The sequence below is a fragment of the Phodopus roborovskii genome, unplaced genomic scaffold (genome assembly GCF_943737965.1).
Source record: "Phodopus roborovskii unplaced genomic scaffold, PHOROB, whole genome shotgun sequence".
NCBI lineage: Eukaryota > Metazoa > Chordata > Mammalia > Rodentia > Cricetidae > Phodopus > Phodopus roborovskii.
The window spans coordinates 2055966-2070728 of NW_026126558.1; positions in this window are offsets into that span (position 1 = coordinate 2055966).

Below are 14763 nucleotides of genomic sequence, written 5' to 3' on the forward strand. Positions count from 1 at the left end.
GAAGGACACAGTTGTGTGTGAAGGCAGGTTTTGAGTATTGGACCACATGGCATTTGTGCACACTTGCATCTGTGTGCGTGCTCACACACACACACACACAAACACACACACGCACACACACAGAGAGAGAGAATTTTAAAAAATGTAAAAATAAAGATACCTACAGTCTTTCACTTGATAGTCATTAGGATATGTTTTTGCTTCTAAAATTTGTTAATTTGTATATACTAATCAATGGTCAACTAGTTTGGAACTCTTACTAAATGTTAATAATGGCTTTCCTCACTGATGACTTTGTGCTTTCCAGAAATACCATCTGTAGATAAAAAATGATTTACCTTTTCTCCTTGTATGCCTCTCTATCAGAGAGAACTGGATAAACCCTCCAATATAACTGTGTGACAGACTAGGGCCACATGCCCCATTCTAATTCATGTGTAGTCACAGGGCTTAATATCACCTTCCTGCACTCAGAAATAGTCACAGGGCTTAATATCACCTTCCTGCACTCTGACTTAGTCTGTGCTGTGTTTAAGGAGGGTCCGCAGTCAACAGGTGGGGGAACGAAGGCTGATGTTTCTGCAACCTCTTCTGGCCAAAGGTTTGTCCTGAGGCGATGAGATGCGCATTGCAGGCGTGGCACGCCACCTTGTGGAAGTAAGAATTTAGTGCACCTCGGCTGCGTTTTCTACCATAGTTGCCTTGGTCATTCCAAATCTGGCAGCCAGTAACCCTCAGCACAAGCTCAGTTCCTCTCTCCACCACAGAGGAAAGTGTCTCGGGGGAAACAGTGCTAGTCAAGCAGGAAAGGTACATTCCCTCTCCAGCGAGAGCCATGCTCACCCCTCTCCTTGGCAAAAGTCTAAAGGTCTTTTGGTCCCAAAACATGGCTATAGAACCCCAGAGCACTGATGTCATTGAGGAACTCAGCCCAATGTCTCTGCCTAATCTGTCTTAGTTAGGGTTACTGTTACTGTGAAGAAACAAACCAAAGCATGTTGGGGAGGAAAGGGTGTATTTGACTTACATACACATCCCTGATCAATCAATAATTAAGAAAATGACCTACAGGCTTGTCCGCTGATCTTCTAGAGGTATTTTCCCATTTGAGGTTATTTTCCCTTCTCTCAGAAGACTATAGTTTATGTCCAAATGGACATTGGCCTCCAAATGTCCAGCTGGAAGTTCTCTCTACAAGCCGTTTCAGATGTCACGATGAAATTAAATCATCGTCCTGATTCCCATAAAGGAATGGCATGTGTTGCAATCATCTAGTAGGAGCTTCCTCATTTGTGGTGGTGGGTCACTAAGATGCTTCACCTGGCATGATAGAGTGCTTCTTTAGTCCTGGCATTTGAGGAGGAGGGCAGGGCCAGGCAGATCTTTGAGAGTTGGGGGCCAGTCCTGGTTTACATAAAGAGTTCCAGGCTAGCCATAGTAAGACCTTGTCTTCAAAACAGAAACAGACGCCCTCTGTCCCAGTGAGTCTTTTTTAGTAAGTGGCACCACAGATGAATCTGTCATTGCAGACATTATGAAGAGCATTGGGTGCAGAGTGTCAGGTCAAAAAGAACATTCACAACAAATTCAGAAACCTAGCAACCAAAAATTATCCCCAGAAGTCAGTCCTATCCTACTTTAACAGGAAGTGAATAAAGCACTAATATAAAAATGTAAAGCCCCCAAAACTAATAGTTTTAGATGCAATACTTTGCAAGTCACATTGATAGAATTTATAATAATATAAGGAGGAATAAGCAAATTAGAAAATTGTCCCATTTCCTCAGAAACAAAATTGTGTGTGTGTGTGTGTGTGTGTGTGTGTGTGTGTGTATCCCAATATCTTCCTATATGAAAACACTAACGTGTTTCCGTTATTGAAGGCACTGTTACATGTATTTTAAGACACCAAAAGTAGAAGGGGTCACTACATCACAGATTAGTCAGGCCACAAACAGACATCAGCCTACTGAAGCATTTCACCCAAACCAAGGATGCACACCACCACCGAAGGAGGAAGAGCTCACTTTCGGTTGGTTTTATGGTTATCTATATAGGAAGAGTCAGACTCTTAGGTCAGGGTAAATGACTGCAAACCATTTTCCAACAAGCAATTCTTATTATGTACATGAGGGCATTTCTGTGGTTTGGGGTTGTGATCCTTACTGGCTGCATAATTCTGCTATTCTGTGGCTCTAGTTAGGTAAACTCCAAGTTTTCTGTCTAGGGAATGCTTTTTTGGATCTCTCTTTGTCCCTCTTCCTATCTGGTGCATTTATGTTTCTCAATTTTATTTTATTGTTTCATCTATGGGCACTTTGTTAGCATGCATGTTGGTGCACCATGTGTGTGCCAGGTGCCTGCAGAGACTAGAAGAGAATGTTGAATCTCCTGAAACTAGAGTTACAGGTGGCCATCAGCCCCCATGTGAGTACTGGGAACACACTGTTAACCAGTGAACCATCTCTCCAGCCTCCGCCCAGACCCCAGCCCTGCTGTCTTAATCACAGCCCTTCCTCTACACTTTGGTCTTTCCATAGCTTTTCTGACTCTGCCTGCCTTTTACTGCTGCTGCTCCCTGTGCAGAAGAACACGAGCAAGCTAGAACCTAACAAAGTGATCCCAGGATTACACCATTTATTAAAAACAAAAACGGGACATTCCTGTAACCACAAACTCCCTCCAGACATAACTATGGCTGTGAATGCCCCTTTCTTCTGTTTCATCATGGCCTTCTCACTACAACTTGAGGGAGGCACAATGGGGTTTCTTGGGTTAGTAGACATCTAAGAATCATTCTAGGATTCTCTCTCTCTCTCTCTCTCTCTCTCTCTCTCTCTCTCTCTCTCTCTAAAGCAACTAATGTCATTTGACAAAAAGGACAGACAATAGGTGGCATGCCAGCCTGCTATGAGTCTCCTCATTTTCCCAGGAAAAATGCATGGTGATCTATTTGCTAGAAGAGGACATCCAACCACCATCATTAATTTCCCACCTGTTGCATGGTGATCTTTACACTAAGCTGTGGTTAGCACAGTTCTGTGCTGGAGCACATAAGTGAACAAATAAATGTTTTGAGTACAGGGACAAGTGGAATGTTCCACAGTGTGTATATGAAGGTCAGGGGACAAATGAGGGTGTCCAGTCTTTCCTTCTAATATTTCCGTCCTAAGGATCAAACTCTGGTTGTCAGGCTTACTGTCTAGTGTCTTTATCCATTGAGCAATCTCACCCACCCAGAGCAATTTGTTTGTTTGTTACATGGTTTGGCTATGCATTCTTAGTGGGACTATATCTCACTACGCAGAGCAGTCTGGCCTCAAGGATATGCCTGCCCCTGCCCCTGCCCCTGCCCCTGCCCCTGCCCCTGCCTCCCTAGTGCTGCCTGGCCAGCTCAGGTGACATTTTAAAGCTCTGTCTACAAACACTAACTCGGGAAACCATCATGGATCATCCACACCACCTCCCATGAAGGGGTGGGACTAAGCAAGCACTGTGGGTCTGCGCTGTCTTTCAGGTCAATTTCACCAAAGGATGTCATGGGCAGGGGTGTTTAGCAGATGTGGCTCTCAGCTTCTGGTGCTAGTTCCAGCTTCGTGGTAAACTGAAGGCTTATGAAAGGAGTGAGCAGGGCTCTTGGGGAGCAATGGTCCTGGGAGCAGAACTTTCACCAAAGAACTCTTCTGGGGCAATCTAGAAGGTATAATACACCAGGATGACCCTTGATCTATGGCCACTGCCCATTACCATTAACAGGCAAGGTTGGGATCAGAGTCCCTAGGGTCTGTATCTCTGTCTTCTGTGAAAGAGCTACAAGTATAGAAGTCATTCTAGTCTCCCAGTCACTACACTTCTGCAGTCTCTGTGGCTGCAATTTCCCCCCTCCTTCTCTGCTCCAAAATCAGACTGCAAAGACACACAGGGAAAGCTCCTACAGAGACATGCAGGGAAGGATCCTGCAGAGACAGGCATGCAGGGAGGGCTCCTGCAGAGACAGACATTCAGGGAAAGCTCCTGCAGAGACATGCAGGGAAAGCTCCTGCAGAGACAGACATGCAGGGAAGGCTCCTGCAGAGACAGACATGCAGGGAAAGCTCCTGCAGAGACAGACATGTAGGGAAGGCTCCTGCAGAGACAGACATGTAGGGAAGGCTCCTGCAGAGACAGACATGAAGGAAAGGCTCCTGCAGAGACATGTAGGGAAGGCTCCTGCAGAGACAGACATGAAGGAAAGGCTCCTGCAGAGACATGCAGGGAAGGCTCCTGCAGAGACAGACATTCAGGGAAAGCTCCTGCAGAGACAGACATGCAGGGAAAGCTCCTGCAGAGACATGCAGGGAAGGCTCCTGCAGAGACAGACATGCAGGGAAGGCTCCTGCAGAGACAGACATGCAGGGAAAGCTCCTGCAGAGACATGCAGGGAAAGCTCCTGCAGAGACAGACATGCAGGGAAAGCTCCTGCAGAGACAGACATGCAGGGAAAGCTCCTGCAGAGACATGCAGGGAAGGCTCCTGCAGAGACAGACATTCAGGGAGGGCTCCTGCAGAGACATGCAGGGAAAACTCCTGCAGAGACATGCAGGGAAAGCTCCTACAGAGACATGCAGGGAAGGCTCCTGCAGAGACAGGCATGCAAGGAAAGCTCCTGCAGAGATATGCAGGGAAGACTCTGGAAACTTCCATGTAGCCTGAACCTGGGTACTTTAAAACATAGCACCTTTTTTGGTGGCACAAAAATCCTCAGGGACAGTCTGAAACTGCTCCTCAGATGGGCCTTGGAAAGCAGCAGGTGTTCACTGGGCTCTCGCTGCATTGCTTCTAGTTTTCTCAATTTAGAGTGTTGTCCTTAGCTTTCCCATAGTTTCATTATACAGATATATGTTCTCATTAGTCCTGCTCACTCTAGGATTTTTGCCACGAAGGCATGTTGCATTTCATCAAAGACTTTTTCTATGTCTATTAATTTCAGCTTTTATTATTTCATGCCATCTAGTGTTTTGTGTTTGCTCTGTTCTTGTTTTCCCAATTTTTTTTTTAGATGTATTGTTCCGTCATTCCTTTGTGATCTTTCTGATTTTTAAAAATGTTTTAGGGACTGCTTTGAATGAATCCTAGAGATTGCATTGTGCTATATTTTCATTTTCATTCACTTCCAGGATTTTTTTTTATTTCTTTCTTGTTTCTTTTTCAACCTATTCATTATTCAGTAATGAGTGAATTATTTAATCTCTGGACCCAGGGGATCTGATGCCCTCCTCTGTTCTCTGAGGTTATCACACACGGTGCACAGACCTTAGTACAGACAAAACACAAAAAGTAAAAAAAAAAAAAAAAAAAAAAAAAAAAAGAATGAGCCACTATCTCACATAATCATTCTAAATGTATTATTGTTTCTCACTGATAGTCATTAGCCTATCCTGCATATGACTGTTCTTCCTGTGAGGTGAGAATGTATGTTTCATTCTCCTCTAACTGGGATCCAGGGTCTGTGCCCATATTGTAGTGTATAGGATATTGGATGTGCTTACAATTACATCCTCGCTGGTCCATGCATCATCCACATGTGCCCAAATGAAGAAGGGGATCCCTGGCATAACCAAAATGTGTTATGAATTGAGCTTTTTAGCACCACCAGAGCCATCTGGAAAGTAGGAAATTTTAAGTCACTCTAAGGTCCTGCAAAATGTGTTATATGTTTGGTAATAGGATGTCACCATTAGTTTGTGGTGGGTAAACAAGAGCAATGACAACCTGTGTTTTTATTGTTTGTTTGTTTGTTTGTTTGTTTGTATTTTAGGGCTTGTTTTGTGAACAAAAACTCCTGAAAAGAAGCTGTGTTTTCAGAGGCTGATTGGAACTGCAATACTGCAGAGAATCGGAATATTGCAGATCCAGAGGCTAGTTATCTTTTCTTAGGGTAGTTCTTGTTCATTTCTGTGTTTGTACTAACATCCTGTGACTAACAGATTCAAATCCCCTGGAATCTATTAACTTATCAGAACACTAGCTTCCACCAGCCCAAAAGTTGAGACAATATCTTGGGCCTATGGAAAGCATTCTTCAACTCACTGCACATGTCTTGCTGATGTACTTAGCAATGCATTTTAAGCTTGCCTTGATTTTATAACTTTCTTTGCACTCTAAACTATAAAACTTCATGAAACTGCTTCCATGTTTGAACATGGCATTTGGGGTAACCTAAATCTATGTTTCCAGGCCATGGTCACTCAAGATTGCTGCAGAAAAAAAAACTATCTTCTGTTTCCTGTAAGATGGGAGCTGTGGTCTTTTGCATTCAAAATTCTGGCGCCCAATGTAGGGCTGGAGACGGAGCCACTTTTCGCTGGAACTATCAGCCAAATGGAAACCAGGTACTTGCATGGACCCATTGTGTCCAGTCTCTGGTGTTATTTCTTTAGATGAATTGTTGGTGAGTTTGATTGGTTTGGTTAGATTTTTTTTTTAATTTTAGCAGGTTATGAGTTCTTGTTTGTGTATGGTCTTCTTGACCATAGAAGTATCCCTGGGATTTTTGTTCCATATCCCAGGCCCTGAAACTCCTTGAATTGTGTATGGGTCTCTTTAAACAACAGTGACCTATAAACTACACTGATACAGCTATACAGGTAAGTGAGTTGTGTGATGTAATTCCAATATCTCAGACTGGGATGAAAGAAAATGGGTTGTAAAATAGAGATGTAGATGCAGAAGGATCAGAAACTCAAGGTCATTGTCTATTCACAGCACTCTGACCCTGTGTCAGAGACTGGAATGGAGATACAATGGTGGGTGGGCCATAGGATTACAGAGTTCTTAGATATGCTAACCTATTGTCTTCTGTGTAAACTACTGTCTTGTTGAAAGGAAGGGGGAAAAGGCCTCCATACTAATTTCCAAACTCAGTTTCAGCTTTTTGAGGAAACTCCCTACTCACATATATTTTAGCTTATTTGATTTTTACTTCACCTTTCTATGTGGTTTAATTTATCTACTATCCAGCAGCCCTTTTGATTGTCCTGCCTCCTTTACTCTCAGGGCTTGAGTTACATTGTGTCACTGCCTGGCTCAGGACTTCTTGAATGATTCCATGAAAGTATCAGCCACTCAAAATTATGTTTATCATATTCCTTATTACTCATAGTTAATAGTATTATCTCTTTAACCTGAACCTTCTTATTAGGAGATGGGGGGAGGGAGAAGGGGAGTCCTAACAGAATCTCTTTAGCTTTCTTTCCTTTGTAGCCATATTTTTGTTGCTATTCTTACCTGTTGCTCATCCCATTTGCCTCTTTCAACTGAACCCTATTAAAAATGCTTCATTTATTTGTGAATTTTTATTGTTTTACCCTGGATCAAATTTGTAGACATGGATGGATTTCCCCAGAATTTGCTATGTACCTACATATAATATTTGGCTGATATTTGCTTTTCTGGTTTGACCAATTCCTAGTGTTTACAGAATCAGAAGCTCACACATGAATGAGTGGTCCCACACTGCCCTTATCAAAACATCCCACTACACACAACCCCAGGCTGAGACTTGGTCTCTGATATCTGGGTCTCGGGATTTTTTTTAAAGATTAATTGTATGTGATTGGGGGGGGGGGCTAGAAGAAACTGTTGGATGCTCTGAAGCTCGGATTACAGTTGGCAGCTGCCTGGTGTGAGTGCACAGAATTGAACCCAGAAACTCTGAAGAGAGGCAAGCTTCCTTAACTGCCACTCCATCTTTTCAGTCCATTATTATTTTTTTGGTCTCTGATATTTTATTTTATTTTATAAATTACATTTATTATTTTTCTGACCAAAGTGCCAAAACAAATAAGTGTGAAAAGCATATTCCAGAAAATAAACTACAGATGGGAATTTTAACCATTAGATTGCTGATTCTAATTTATTCTAACTCTGTGTTTAAGTTAAGAAACAGAACACAAAACTGGTGAAGTGTCATAAAAACAAGAACTCAATGGTATTAAGCATGGGAGAATTTATTACTAGAAACTTTACTAACATCCATTTAATGATGAGTACCCCTGTGTCACAGAGCATGGGAACACAAGTCATTAACTGTGACCCTTGCCTTACAGAATGTCAGAAGAAAGCTGAGAATCCTGCCAGGATCTGAACCCTTTGATTCCCAACCTAAATCTTGTAAGCAGAGGTTATGCCCTGCCATACAAATTTGCACAAACTATAATAACTCATGCCTAAGTTTTGTTGATCACCATTGAATAAACACCAGAGCATCTCTAGGAATCCATTCTATGAGTGTTTTTAAAAGCCACCTTGTGCAAGCACTTACTACTCATATAAAGTCCCTTAAAACTTGGTCCTCGAATTCACTTAAAGGTTTGGAAATTAAAAATGTGCACCAAGAGAAAGTGGAAATCCCAAATCCTAACACTCTGTAATGATGAAAAGGGCAGACATACATTTAAAAAAAATGCTCACAGAAGTCACAAGCAAAAAAAGGGATAGTTTTGTTATTGTTGTTTTTAATAAAGGCAAAGAACCAGCTGATACTCCTCTTTGTTTTGTGAGCACCACAGTAACTAAGATGAAGTTAAGGCTAAGTTTGCTGTGCACTGTGACCCATGATGTCTGGATCACAGCCAACTGATTCCCTCTCTTCCTCCCTCTCTATTTTTGTTTTCCTGTCCTACCTGCTTCTCCTCTATCTCTCATACCTAAATAATAAAATTAAATCAAATACACAAAAAATTACAAACAAAAAGAAACCCATATTAGGTTAAAAATGCAAAAGGAAAAGGAGGAAGAACTAAAGGAATCAACTGAAGAGAAAGCAATGCTGCTACTCAATTAAAAAAAAAAAATTCAAAGCCGATGTGCTGATGCACACCTTGGATCCCAGCACTTGCGAGGCAGAGGCAGGTGGATCGCTGGGAGTTTGAAGCCAGCTTGGATTACACAGTGAATTCCAGGCCAGTGAGGATTGCACAGAGAGATCCTGTCTTTAAAAACCAAAGGGGGAAATATTTCAGGGGCCTGTGAGGTAGCTCAGGGGTAAAGGCACTTGCCAACCAGCCTGATGATCTGAATTCTATACCCAGAACCTGCATGATAGGAGGATAGAAAACTGACTCCCACAGGTTGTCTTCTGACCTTCACAAGATCACTCTGCGAGTGCATGTCTCATCCCACCCCTCAAATAAGGAAATGATGAGAGATGTCCTTCCGTATATATGTTTCTCTTATTAGTTAATGAATAAAGCCATGTTGGCCAATAGGAAAGCAAGATAGTAGGACCAGGAAACAAGGACGATTCTGGGAGATGTAATAGAGAGGAGTCAATATGTAGGAAGTGAGAGAAGAGGTCCGGACCCTCTCTCCAGTAAGATAAACCACATGGAAACACTTAGATTGATAGAAATGGGTTAATATTTAAGACAGAGCTAGCCAATAAGAAGCTCTATCCCTTGGCCAACAGCTTTATTACTAATGGAGTCTCTGTGTGTTATTTTGGGACTGACACTGCTCTGGGACTAGGCTGGCAAGAAACTGCACATAACAAGGAAACAAATCAAGTACTGCATGCATGGCTCCCACCCCCAGGTACCCACAGTAAGTTTTATGGGGCAGGGAGTCACAGTGAGAGCCAAAGAAGAGAGACTAGCATGGCAGGGTCGATTTCACAGACATAGAATTAAACCTATATCATTCCAAATCCCTAATATCCCAATGACTGTAGTACTGGCATAACTTTCCAATCAGTAACAGAAACACAAAGAAGTGTGTTTTGTCTTTATGGGAAGACCGGGTCTATGTAACCATGGCTGACCTAGAACTTGACATGTGGGCCAGGCTGGCCTTGAGCTCATAGATCTGCCAGATCTGCCTCCAAAGTGCTACATTACCCTGGGCATGGTATGACTTTCAATTTCAAGCTTTCTCCCTTTCTTACGAGATTTAACATTTTAGGTGGTGGTGATAAATGCCTTTAATCCCAGCACTTGGGACGCAGGGACAGCCAGGTCTACAGAGTGAATTCCAGGACAGCCAAGACATTACACAGAGAAACTTTGTCTCAAAACAACAACAAAATCCCCAAAACAAGAGATTTAACACTTTTATTGTAGCGGTCCTTCAGTTCCTTTCTTGGGTTCATTCCTAGACACTTTTCTTTTTCCAGAAGCTATTGTGACTAGCAATGTATACACGATCTCTTTCTCTTTATGTTTGTTATTGCTGCATAGATTCTGTATCCTGCCCCTTTGCTGACATTGTTGACTGGGCCCTTGAAGTTTTCTTGCAGAATTTTTTGGGATCATATATATATATGATGTTATCTGCAAATAGGGACCCTTGCTCTGGGTAGCCTCTGGGCCTGCACTGGCCCAAGCCAGAAAAGCGACCTTGGAGGGGGGGTGGGGAGGGGGGACCTGGATGCAAAACCTATCAGCAGTGCAACAGGTCATTAATCTTGGCAGGTGGCCTGGGCCACTGCTGCCATCGCCGCCATTGCTGCTTCTGCTGGACAAGAATCCTGGACAAGCTCCCTTTCAGCAGGAGTTGTCACTCAGGTTTCCTGTGCAAACAAAGTAAGAGAATATGACACACTCACAACTTGGACTTAAGAAGTTGAAGTTGGGGCTGGAGAGATGGCTCAGTAATTAAGAGTAGTGGCTGCTTCTCTAGAGGGCCTGAGTTCAATTCCCAGAAATGGCGTGGTGACTCACAACCATCCATATAGGGATCTGATGCCCTCTTCTGGCATAAAGTCATACATTCAGATAGAGCACTCATACATTTAAAAAAAAAAAAAAAAAAAGTTGAACTTGGAGAAGCAAGTACTTACTTAAGCAGTTTTTTTTTCCATCCCACATGAACTCTGCAACAATAAATGTGAGCCAATTGCTACCTTGCCATTTTTATTATTACTGACATCATTGTCTGATCAGATCAGACAAAATTTCAAATGCTCTATAATAAATATGTTCATAATTTTATGGCTTTTGGGAAGGACTCAAGTTGGTTGGAGAGTCTAAAAACACTTGGATTATGTCTTTCCATTTTGTCTTTGCAGAACATCTCAGAGAGCTATGCCAGGAGTTCCCTAAGGGCAGACAGAACACACAGTTGTGATGGCCTCTGAGTTTTTCAGGCAAATTGTACAGGTGAGTCTTCCATGTATGTGTTGTGGTCGTGGCTCTGTCATCGGCATCATGGTGTGTTAGTCGCCCTGGCAGTTCAGGAAAGGGTAGCTGATCTGAGGTCAGATAGGAGGTGATTTTAAATTCTGCTGCTTACTCGATTACTCAGGCAATTCACTTTCTCTTTTGTAACTTTTGTTTTTTCATCTCTAAGTCAGAGATAACAGCAGAACCTATATTAATTGTATAAAATCATAATTATGAGTGGCTCTTTAAGGGACTCAAACATTGTAAACATAGTGCTGGCAAGTCTTGCTCTCCCCTCCTCTCCCCTCTCCCCTCTTCTCCCCTCTCCCCTGCTAAACCATTAGATTACCTTCCTAAAGCTAGCACCCCCCCCCCCCAGGTCTTCTCACTTATTTGGCCACTTCCTTGCACCTGACTAAAACCCCAAGGTCCTGCAATCCAAAGTGACACTCATGTTCAATCAGGGCGTACAGGCTCATCCTCACATAGACTTCTCCCTTTTCTCCTTAAATCCCACTTCTGCAGAGCCACCTGCTGCTTGCTGTATTCGCCCAAATGGTAGCACCCTTCCCTTCCACTTGTCCCCTGGGGATAATGAAGTCTCCTTTGTGCTCAGAATTTGGTGCCTGGGGTGTGTTCTGTGCCAACTCTGAGGCCCTTTCAGTGTGCGTGCTCTTCAGGTAAACACACCTTGAAAATATTGCCTTGATTGAACCCAGCTGCTAAGCTGTGAGACCGGAGCTGCTCAAGAGATCATTAGTTCCTCATTAGAAATTAATTTACCGAGGCAGGTGAAAGAATGAAAAGTGCAGTTGTGTTTTGGGGGATGGGGTTGGATAGCGAGGGGGTGGGGGGTAGGAGACTTCATTTTCCCTAAGTTCGCATTTGCCTGCTTTGGACTTCATGCATATGCATTTAACGTCCACTCAAAACGCTCTAGGAAGCCTCAAAGCTCCTCGGCTGCTCACAGTGTGGTATTACTGTGCTAAGTGCAGCCAGGGAGGCCCAGAGCTTTCTTTTCCTGGATTACCCAGTGAAAAGCCTTACTTCCCACTCGTTTTAATCCCATTTTAAAATGTGGCACAGTTTCTATACTATATTTTAAATAGAATTAAAATAGGTTTAAGAGATTGAGCCTGTTAAATATCATTCTTTTTAGATGCCAGTTGAGCTCACTCCGCATTTATTTTGTTTTATGTTTGTGGCCCCGGATTAATTCCTTAAATCTCCCCACTGTCTCTTTCTGTTTCTTCTGTGCCTGGCATCCTGTGTGGCCACTTTAACTAGACACTTTGGCAGGTGTGTGAGCACTTCTAATTATGCTCTCTGCACACGTGCCTCAAGAAGATAATGGGAATGCTTTCTCTGGAAATGTTTAAAGAATCCAAAGAGCGCGCGGGGGGGGGGGGGGTTGATGGAGTGGCAGGGTGCTTGTGCAGGATCCTGGGTTCTGCTTACCGCTCAAAAACAAAGACAGAAAACAAAGAAAATTTTCAGAATGCTGTGTTTGCCAGCATTTTCTAAGGCATCCTTGCTGGTCACCCATGGTCGAGTGAGAGGTTGGGAATCTGAGAAGAGAAAAAGTGGGAGGGTAAGCGGAGGCCACTAGAATGCAGGCTTTGCTTCTTGCACTTCTTGTCTGACATTGAGCTTCACACACAGCTCCGCACAGAGTGAGAAGGCAAGAGCACACAATGGCAGGTGGAGAGTCAGAACTACATCCAGAGGGGGTTGCGACTCTTCATGTCCTTTCCAATGTACAGGGTGAACGTATGTTGGGAACATAATGCTATTACAAAAGAGTCTTAAAACGTATAAAGAGAAAGTGTTACAGTGAGCTTCTTAGTTATTGAAGAAGACAATTCGGATAAGCTCAGGGCAGGATACACACCCAGTGTTGGCACAGTGTGCAGCACTGAAGGCTCACGCTTGGCTCTGCACTCTCACCCAGGGCAGCCTCCAGTCCTGCGATCTGTTAGTCACACGTGTTCTCTGCCGGTGCATCTTTATTTATTTGCGTTCTGAAACAGGAGGCAGTGCTCTCCTTCCATTATGTGGGTCCCTGAGGATCAAACTCGGGTCATCTGCTTGGCAGCAGGCACCTTTTGTTGTGGAGTATTACCCAGAGAAGACTGCTAGGAGGTGGGTTTAAGCCAATAGAAAGTCTTTATCAGCATCCTGGCACTACACTGGGTGTCTGGGACACCAGTCAGTGCTGAGCCTTTCTCAGGGTGAGCTTTTGAGCACAGAAAAACGTTTCAAGACTTGATATACTTCAGTTAACAAAAACAGTGAGAAGCAGAACTACAGAAGCCAAAAGGCAAGGTCAGTACACTTTGAGAATTCCCAGCACTATGGACTTTTATGGAGTAGGCCTTTGCCTTAGCTTTGGCAGGTGGTGCTGAATCTGTGCTGAGTTTTACAGCCTGAACGGTACTACCATCATGGAGTCAGTTAGGCTAAGGTCTCGGGGACCTTCTAAGGTCTGGGGCCCTCTTAAACTAAAACCCTGTGAGCCATGCCTTCAGCCCCTGGAAATATACTCACACATTGGCAACCTGTAACTCCAGTGCCCCGGGTGACATTGTGTCAGAATGCTGTGGGAGCACTTTGTATCCCTGATGTACTATTCTGACTCATCAAAGGAAAGTTAGATTCCAGTTAGTGTATGACTTATGTATTTCTTTTACCCACACACAAAAAAATCAGCAGCAAAACTTCCTGGTGAACCAGGAGGTCAATTAGACAACACCATTCTTTTCCATCTTTTAACTATGTGGAAATGTACTTGGCATTATACTCACTTATTTGTATAATTTTTTAACATAGTTTTCTTATATCTAAACATAATTACAACCATGGACAGGATGTGAAAGGGGGTTTGCAAGTGGGCAGGATGAAAGGGTCAGTAGGAGGAATGCCCTGAACTAATCTTTAACTGGCTGTAAAACTGTAGCTGGAGGGATATCCTGAGCTATTCTTTAACTGGCTGTAAAGCTACAACAGGAAGACTATTCTGAGCTATTCTTTCACTGGTTATAAAGCTGCAAGCCTGTATCTAGGAATGCTCTGCTGAACATTCTGCTTACTTCTTAAGAGGCAATAATTTTCTATCTCAGAGGCCTGAGGTAGTGAGGATGGTGATGGTCCCCAACAGTCCAGAGATGAAGAGCACTTGCTGCTCTTGCAGAGGACCTGGTTCAGCTCCCAGTACTCACACAGCAGCTAACAACTTACAGTTGTCTGTAATTCCAGTTCCAGAGATCTGGTGCCATCTTCTGACCTCAGAAGGTACCAGGTACACAAGCAGACAAAACAGTTAATATATATAAGATAAAAAAATTTAAAATCTTTAAAAACAATATCAACAAAGGGGGCTGGAGAGATGGTTCAACAGGTAAGAACACTTACTGCTCTTTTAGAAGACAGAGGTTCAGTTCTCAGGATCTGGGTTCAGTTCCCAGCACCTGCATGGTGGCTCACAGCCATTCACAACTCCAATTCCATGGACCTGCCACCCTCTTCTGATCCTCCTATACACCTTACATGTGTTCATACATGCATGCAGGAAAAACACTCATACACATAAATAAATGTGTCTTTTAAAAATGTTAAAAACATTAGA